The 6,001-nt window shown below is 39.9% G+C and overlaps 1 long non-coding RNA gene across 1 annotated transcript; it reads left to right on the top strand.

Annotated features, from left to right (window-relative positions):
- The first annotated feature begins 469 nt into the window (after nt 1-469).
- On the top strand, nt 470-5,363 carry LOC139759267 (uncharacterized). The gene is made up of 2 exons (XR_011715024.1): nt 470-574; nt 1,645-5,363. It is a non-coding gene; the product is annotated as an uncharacterized lncRNA (long non-coding RNA).
- Nucleotides 5,364-6,001: the final 638 nt, after the last annotated feature.

A 6,001-nucleotide genomic window follows, 5' to 3' on the forward strand; every position in this document is an offset into this window, starting at 1 on the left:
GAATATCACACGATAATTTGTTTCCTTTTATCACAATATTCAAGAATAAGGTGAAATGTAAGAGTATTAGGGAAATCTAAATTACCATAAATTACCAGCACAAACCGAAGATAGGATCATGACATGTATACATAATTGCTAATTCATATCAGCACTAGCAAAGAATTTTGTATAAGTTAACATAATGTCAGTTTGTATTAAGTCTTATCATTGCTAAGGCAAAACATAACATTTATACCACACAAAGTACAGTAAAGGACTTTATTCCCTGCAGAAATTATGGCAGATTTGAATATCTTGCAATTACTTTTAAGGTCCTCGTTTTCTTTGATAGTTAAGCTCTGTTTCCCGTTTTCGAATAGTTCTTGATTCGCCCCCAGATGGCGTTACTGCAAGCATCACAAAAATTAGTATGTCAAAGTCTGAAATTGCGCTTCTTTGTATATGTTTCTTGCTGCTGAGCTCGGCTGCCATTTTTAGTCTTCTCTGGGTCGGTGCCAAAGACGGATGTCTTCTTACGCTCTGTATTTCCAGTCTGTGTTGCCTGATGTATTGGTGTCTACTCTTATTTTTGGTAAGTCAGACTTTCCTTAGCACTATGGCAATGTTTCTGTGCATTTTTCTTGAGAAGTGAGGCTTCCTTGAGCTTTTATTCGATGTATCAATTCGTAGGAAGGATTACACAGCTCCTAGTTAGGACGCCATTTTGGTTTCATTTAGAATGCCATGATCAACACTCTTCTTTCAGCCCTCCTATCTTCCGTTAACCTTCACTGCTTTCTTTGGATTATTCACTTATATTCAAATTTTGTGTTTATTGAACATATGTGAAGTCCTGTGTCTGGTAGATATACATGTTTGTTGCTTTTTGGAACAGTGCTTATAGAGGTTTTTTTTTTTTTTTTTCACTCGGTGAAGTGTTTACAAGGAAGTGTTTTTTAAACTTAGTGCAATTCGTTATGTTTCCATGTGCTCAGTGTGAAAAGGAGTGGAACATGACAGCAATGGTGAATGATGTATAGAGAATGAAATACCTGCATCGGAGTTTATCAGTCAAATCCGAAGTGTCTGTTCGCGGGTAACTATATATGGGTATAGCTAAGTTTTGGTAACAATGAAGTAGGCAATATATTGGGAAATATTTCAGTCATTATTGTAACCTCATTTTCATATTAAAGGTATTACGTAGATTATAAAAGTTATGAAATTAGGCCATATAGGTTGTTAGTTACATTATTTGTCTCAATTAGCAGTTTAGCTCACTATGGGAATGACTACTTAGGTTTGGTGTTTGTAGTATACAAACAATGAGACCAGCTTTTGAAGCTCCTTTTGCTGGTAAATGATGACATCCAATTGCATCTTGTTTACCCTAAATTTTCACAGAACAAGAATAGAAAGGATAACATTGCTAGTAGAGGTTTTTGTCCTCGTAGTTGCCACCCATTTTAAGCAAATATTCAAAGACTGGATGATAATAGATTAATCTACAATGTACCCATGACTTCAGCTCTATCATAACCCACAAATAAAGACTGGTAGATGTTATATACAACATATCGTAATTTAACTTAATTTCCATTTCAACTTTTTGAACATTACGGCATATTTTAATTAAGACACCGTTCATTTCCATAATTCCAGTCAAACAACGGGTTGGATATGATGACCTTCCGTCCACCGTCGAGGACCACGTCACCCTCAGTCGTCTACTGACATCGCAAGAGGGAGGGAGGAAGCCGTCATGACAGCACTCGTCTTGCCTCAAGGAGGGTTGTACCTCCTTCACGTGTAAGTTTGGTAGTGGGGTAAACCTTCGTCGGGTCAAGGAGGGTGGTACCTCTTTCATGTGCAAGTTTGATAGTGGGGTAAACCGTCGAGTCAAGGAGGGTGGTACCTCCTTCACGTGTATGAAAAACATCACAAAAATTAGTATGTCAAAGTCTGAAATTGCGCTTCTTTGTGTATGTTTCTTGCTGCTGAGCTCGGCCGCCATTTTTAGTCTTCTGTGTCAGTTCCAAAGACGGATGTGTTCTTAAGCTCTGTATTTCCAGTCTGTGTTGCCTGATGTCTTGGTGTATACTCGTCTTTTTGGTAAGTCAGACTTTCCTTAGCACTAAGGCAATGTTTCTGTGCATTTTTCCTTGACAAGTGGGGCTTGCTTGAGCTTTTATTCGACGTATCAATACGTACGAAGATTGCACAGTTCCTAGCTAGGACGCCATTTTGTTTCGTTTAGAATGCCATGATCAACACTCTTCTTTCAGCCCTCCTATCTTCCGTTAACCTTCACTGCTTTCTTTGGATTATTCACTTATATTCAAATTTTGTGTGTTTATTGAACATATGCGAGTGCTGTCTGGTAGACATACATATTTATTGCTTTTTAAGTGTGGAACAGTGTTTATAGGGGTGTTTTTCACTCGGTGAAGTGTTTACAAAGAAGTGATTTTTACACTTAGGGCAATGCGTTCTTATGTTTCCGTGTGCTCAGGGCTGGGATCAATGTAAAGTGTATTATCTTCAGTGGCTCACTCTGAATATTGTTGGAGACCAACCCCGCCGCAGTCGCAAAGGCGCGGACACCGTTGCTTCGTTGCCAGCGAACTTCATTGGGTCGTGGGTTCTGAATCTTAGTTCTACCGTTCTAATTTGCCTTTCGAAGGGGTCAAAATTAGCAGCCAGTCTCTAGAGAGCCCGAACAACAAGCTCTTTTCATTTTGTGGGCCACTAACCAGTGTTAAGAGGGAGGGTTTCCTCTAGTGCGTCTGCCTAGTTCATAGTTAGACAAAGCTAATGAGATTCGCTGACCCTTGCGTTCTGCTTGGCTTTCAAACCTTAGAATTGGGCTTCGCAAATTCTGGTAAATGTTGGGTTCTTTGCTGTTTTATGATTTGCCAATATTAGGTGCTTGGCGGCCTTAGTTGTGTAAAACGCTTCAATTCTCTAAACTTTCAAAACGGCAAGTTTTGAACATTATTGAGGCCAATAAAACATCGTTATATTCGTTTCACTAATAAAACTTTGCATATATGGAGTTTAGCTAAATAGAATAAGAATTCCAAAGGATCAACATGCTCGAATCGTCAGTTAGGCAAGCCATCACTGCTCCGTAGCGGTGGTAGCCATAACTACATGCGCAGCGACATTGCGCAGGACAATGTGCAATCGTCGGTGTTCCGACTCTGTCGCGTGCCAGCTACTGACATGTTCGGAGCTGTAGTCGTTCTTTCAGAGCTAGTTGTTACTGCTCTTCCCTGCGTTGTCGCTACCCTTGCTTTGTTCTGAAGGGTTTTGAAATTTGTTCAATATATTTCATGATGTATTGAATGTCGAACCTCACACAATGCATCAGTGTGATACGAACGAAGAGTCGTCAGTGAAGAGAAATTGATAATTTCGGTATCGGCCAACTTTATCGCTGACGAATGATGGAGTGTATCAATATCCTGCTTACGAGAAGGACAGGCAGGAGTGTTCATGCAAATATCGTATTATAACTGGTAAATCGTGTGGCATAATTGTAACCTGTTTGCAGAATTGATATCACCAGTGTTCAGTTAAAGATATATCTTGCTGCTCAGATACTTAACCGTACTACTGCAGCACTTGGTTCAGTGGTTTGCATTAACCTACTTGCAGCCTTCACCTACCTCAGCTTTATAGATATCACACCCTCTCCAACTGAAATGTCCGAGGTACATTTTGATTATGATAATGAATGAGGATGAATGTCACAAGTCGATCATCGTAGAAATTGATGGTTTGGAAATGATTTTTTTTTTTTATCCGCGAGGGATAATGACGCTATAATTGTATACATATACCACAAATATAGAAAAAAAAAAAAAACATTTCACAAGCCTTCAGCATAAAATTACGGGTATATATAAAGGAGAAAGTATGGGTAACTTCGGTAGACTTGCTGTACCACAAAAGTAATAATGGTTTATATGAAGGAATTGGAAATATTTCGGAACAATATGGAAACTGGTTATAAAAGGGATACTTTGTGCCAATATTAAATTTTGCAAAGGAAAAACATACAAAGATAAACCTGTGTTCCCAATAGTACGAAGCATATTTTTATTAGAATGAGGGTATCGCATAACATCTAAAATGCAGAAGCTTAAACATTTTTTCAGATACAAAAGAAAAGTATATTCCGTACGTTCTCAACAGTGCACTATTGTGTGTTTACAAGCAATGTCTTTATACTTTTTTCATTACCTTGTAGGTCTTATTTGAATTTTGATATAAATTTTTGCACAGTTTTTGATAACAGGTGTTATTTGGCAATCATTATATTCATTCACTTTACTGTTAGGCAGACATTATAAGATTAATTTACCTCAATTTGAGCCTTATTCTAATAATTACATGTTCTCTTGTTTCATATTTGTGTTTTTGTTCGCAGTGCTGCGTCTGGTAGACTTACATGTTTATTGCTTTTTAAGTGTGGAACGGTGCTTATAGAGGTTTTTTCACTCGGTGATTGTTTACAAGGAAGTGATTTTTACACTTAGGGCAATGCGTTCTTATGTTTCAATGTGCTCAGGGCTGGGATCAAAGTAGTGTATTACCTTCAGTGGCTCACTCTTAATATTAAGAGACCAGCCCCGCCGCAGTCGCAAAGGCGCGAACTTCATTGGGTCGTGGGTTCTGAATCTTAGTTCTACCGTTCTAATTTGCCTTTCGAAGGGGTCAAAATTAGCAGCCAGCCTCTTGAGAGCCCGAACAACAAGCTCTTTTCATTTTGTGGGCCACTAACCAGTGTTAAGAGGGAGGGTTTTCTCTAGTGCGTCTGCCTAGTTCATAGTTAGACAAAGCTAATGAGATTCGCTGACCCTTGCGTTCTGCTTGGCTTTCAAACCTTAGAATTGGGCTTCGCAAATTCTGGTAAATGTTGGGTTCTTTGCTATTTTATGATTTGCCAATTTTAGGTGCTTGGCGGCCTTAGTTGTGTAAAACGCTTCAATTCTCCAAGATTTTCAAAACGGCAATAAAACGTTATATTCGTCTCACTAATACAACCTTGCATATATGGAGTTTAACTAAAAGAAAATAAGAATTCCAAAGGATCAACATGCTCGAATACGTCAGTTAGGCAAGCCATCACTGCTCCGTAGCGGTGGTAGCCATAACTACATGCGCAGCGACATTGCGCAGGACAATGTGCAATCGTCGGTGTTCCGACTTGGTCGCGTGCCAGCTACTGACATGTTCGGAGCTGTAGTCGTTCTTACTGAGCTAGTTGTTACTGCTCCTCCCTACGTTGTCGCTACCCTTGCTTTGTTTTGAAAGGTTTTTCAAAGTTATTGTTCATCAATATATTTCATAAGGTTGTTTTATGCATAATAGATCTTTTATTTACCGTAAACGATGCTGACCAGCGATCCGTCCGAGTTATTTCCATGACCCGGCGGGCAGCTTCCGGGAAACCAAAGTCTTTGGGTTCCGGGGGAAGTATGGTTGCAAAGCTGAATCTTAAAGGAAATGGCGTAAGGACACCACTAGGAGTGGAGCCTGCGGCTTAATTTGACTCGACACGGGGAAACTCACCAGGCCCAGACACCGGAAGGATTGACAGACTGACCTCTCTTTCTCGATTCGGTAAAACTCAAACAACGACACGCGCCTATGTGTGATATCTTTCGGGTAATTGTTTCTCTGTATTATCCCATGGAACATACACATCAATGTATGCATGTCATCGGATTCTTTTTTGTTGCCTTCGTTTTTGACTCGTTTAGGAGGAGGTTGCATTGAAGGAGGCTGCTGCTGCATTAGGGCAGTTCACTAATACTACGATTAGCACTCGCAAGGCCAAGCGACATGATGTATGTACTTGCCGAGGTAGAAACTCTGGTCCCCCCGTACTTTCACAAACCTTCCCCCGTACTTTCACAAACCTTCTTAAGTAAACGACCGACCGACCTCACCTCGCCTCACCTCAAACAAATCGGCCATGATTTATTCACTTTGTCCATCAACTTCTATG

Source organism: Panulirus ornatus, chromosome 32 (assembly GCF_036320965.1).
Source record: "Panulirus ornatus isolate Po-2019 chromosome 32, ASM3632096v1, whole genome shotgun sequence".
Taxonomy (NCBI): Eukaryota; Metazoa; Arthropoda; class Malacostraca; order Decapoda; family Palinuridae; genus Panulirus; species Panulirus ornatus.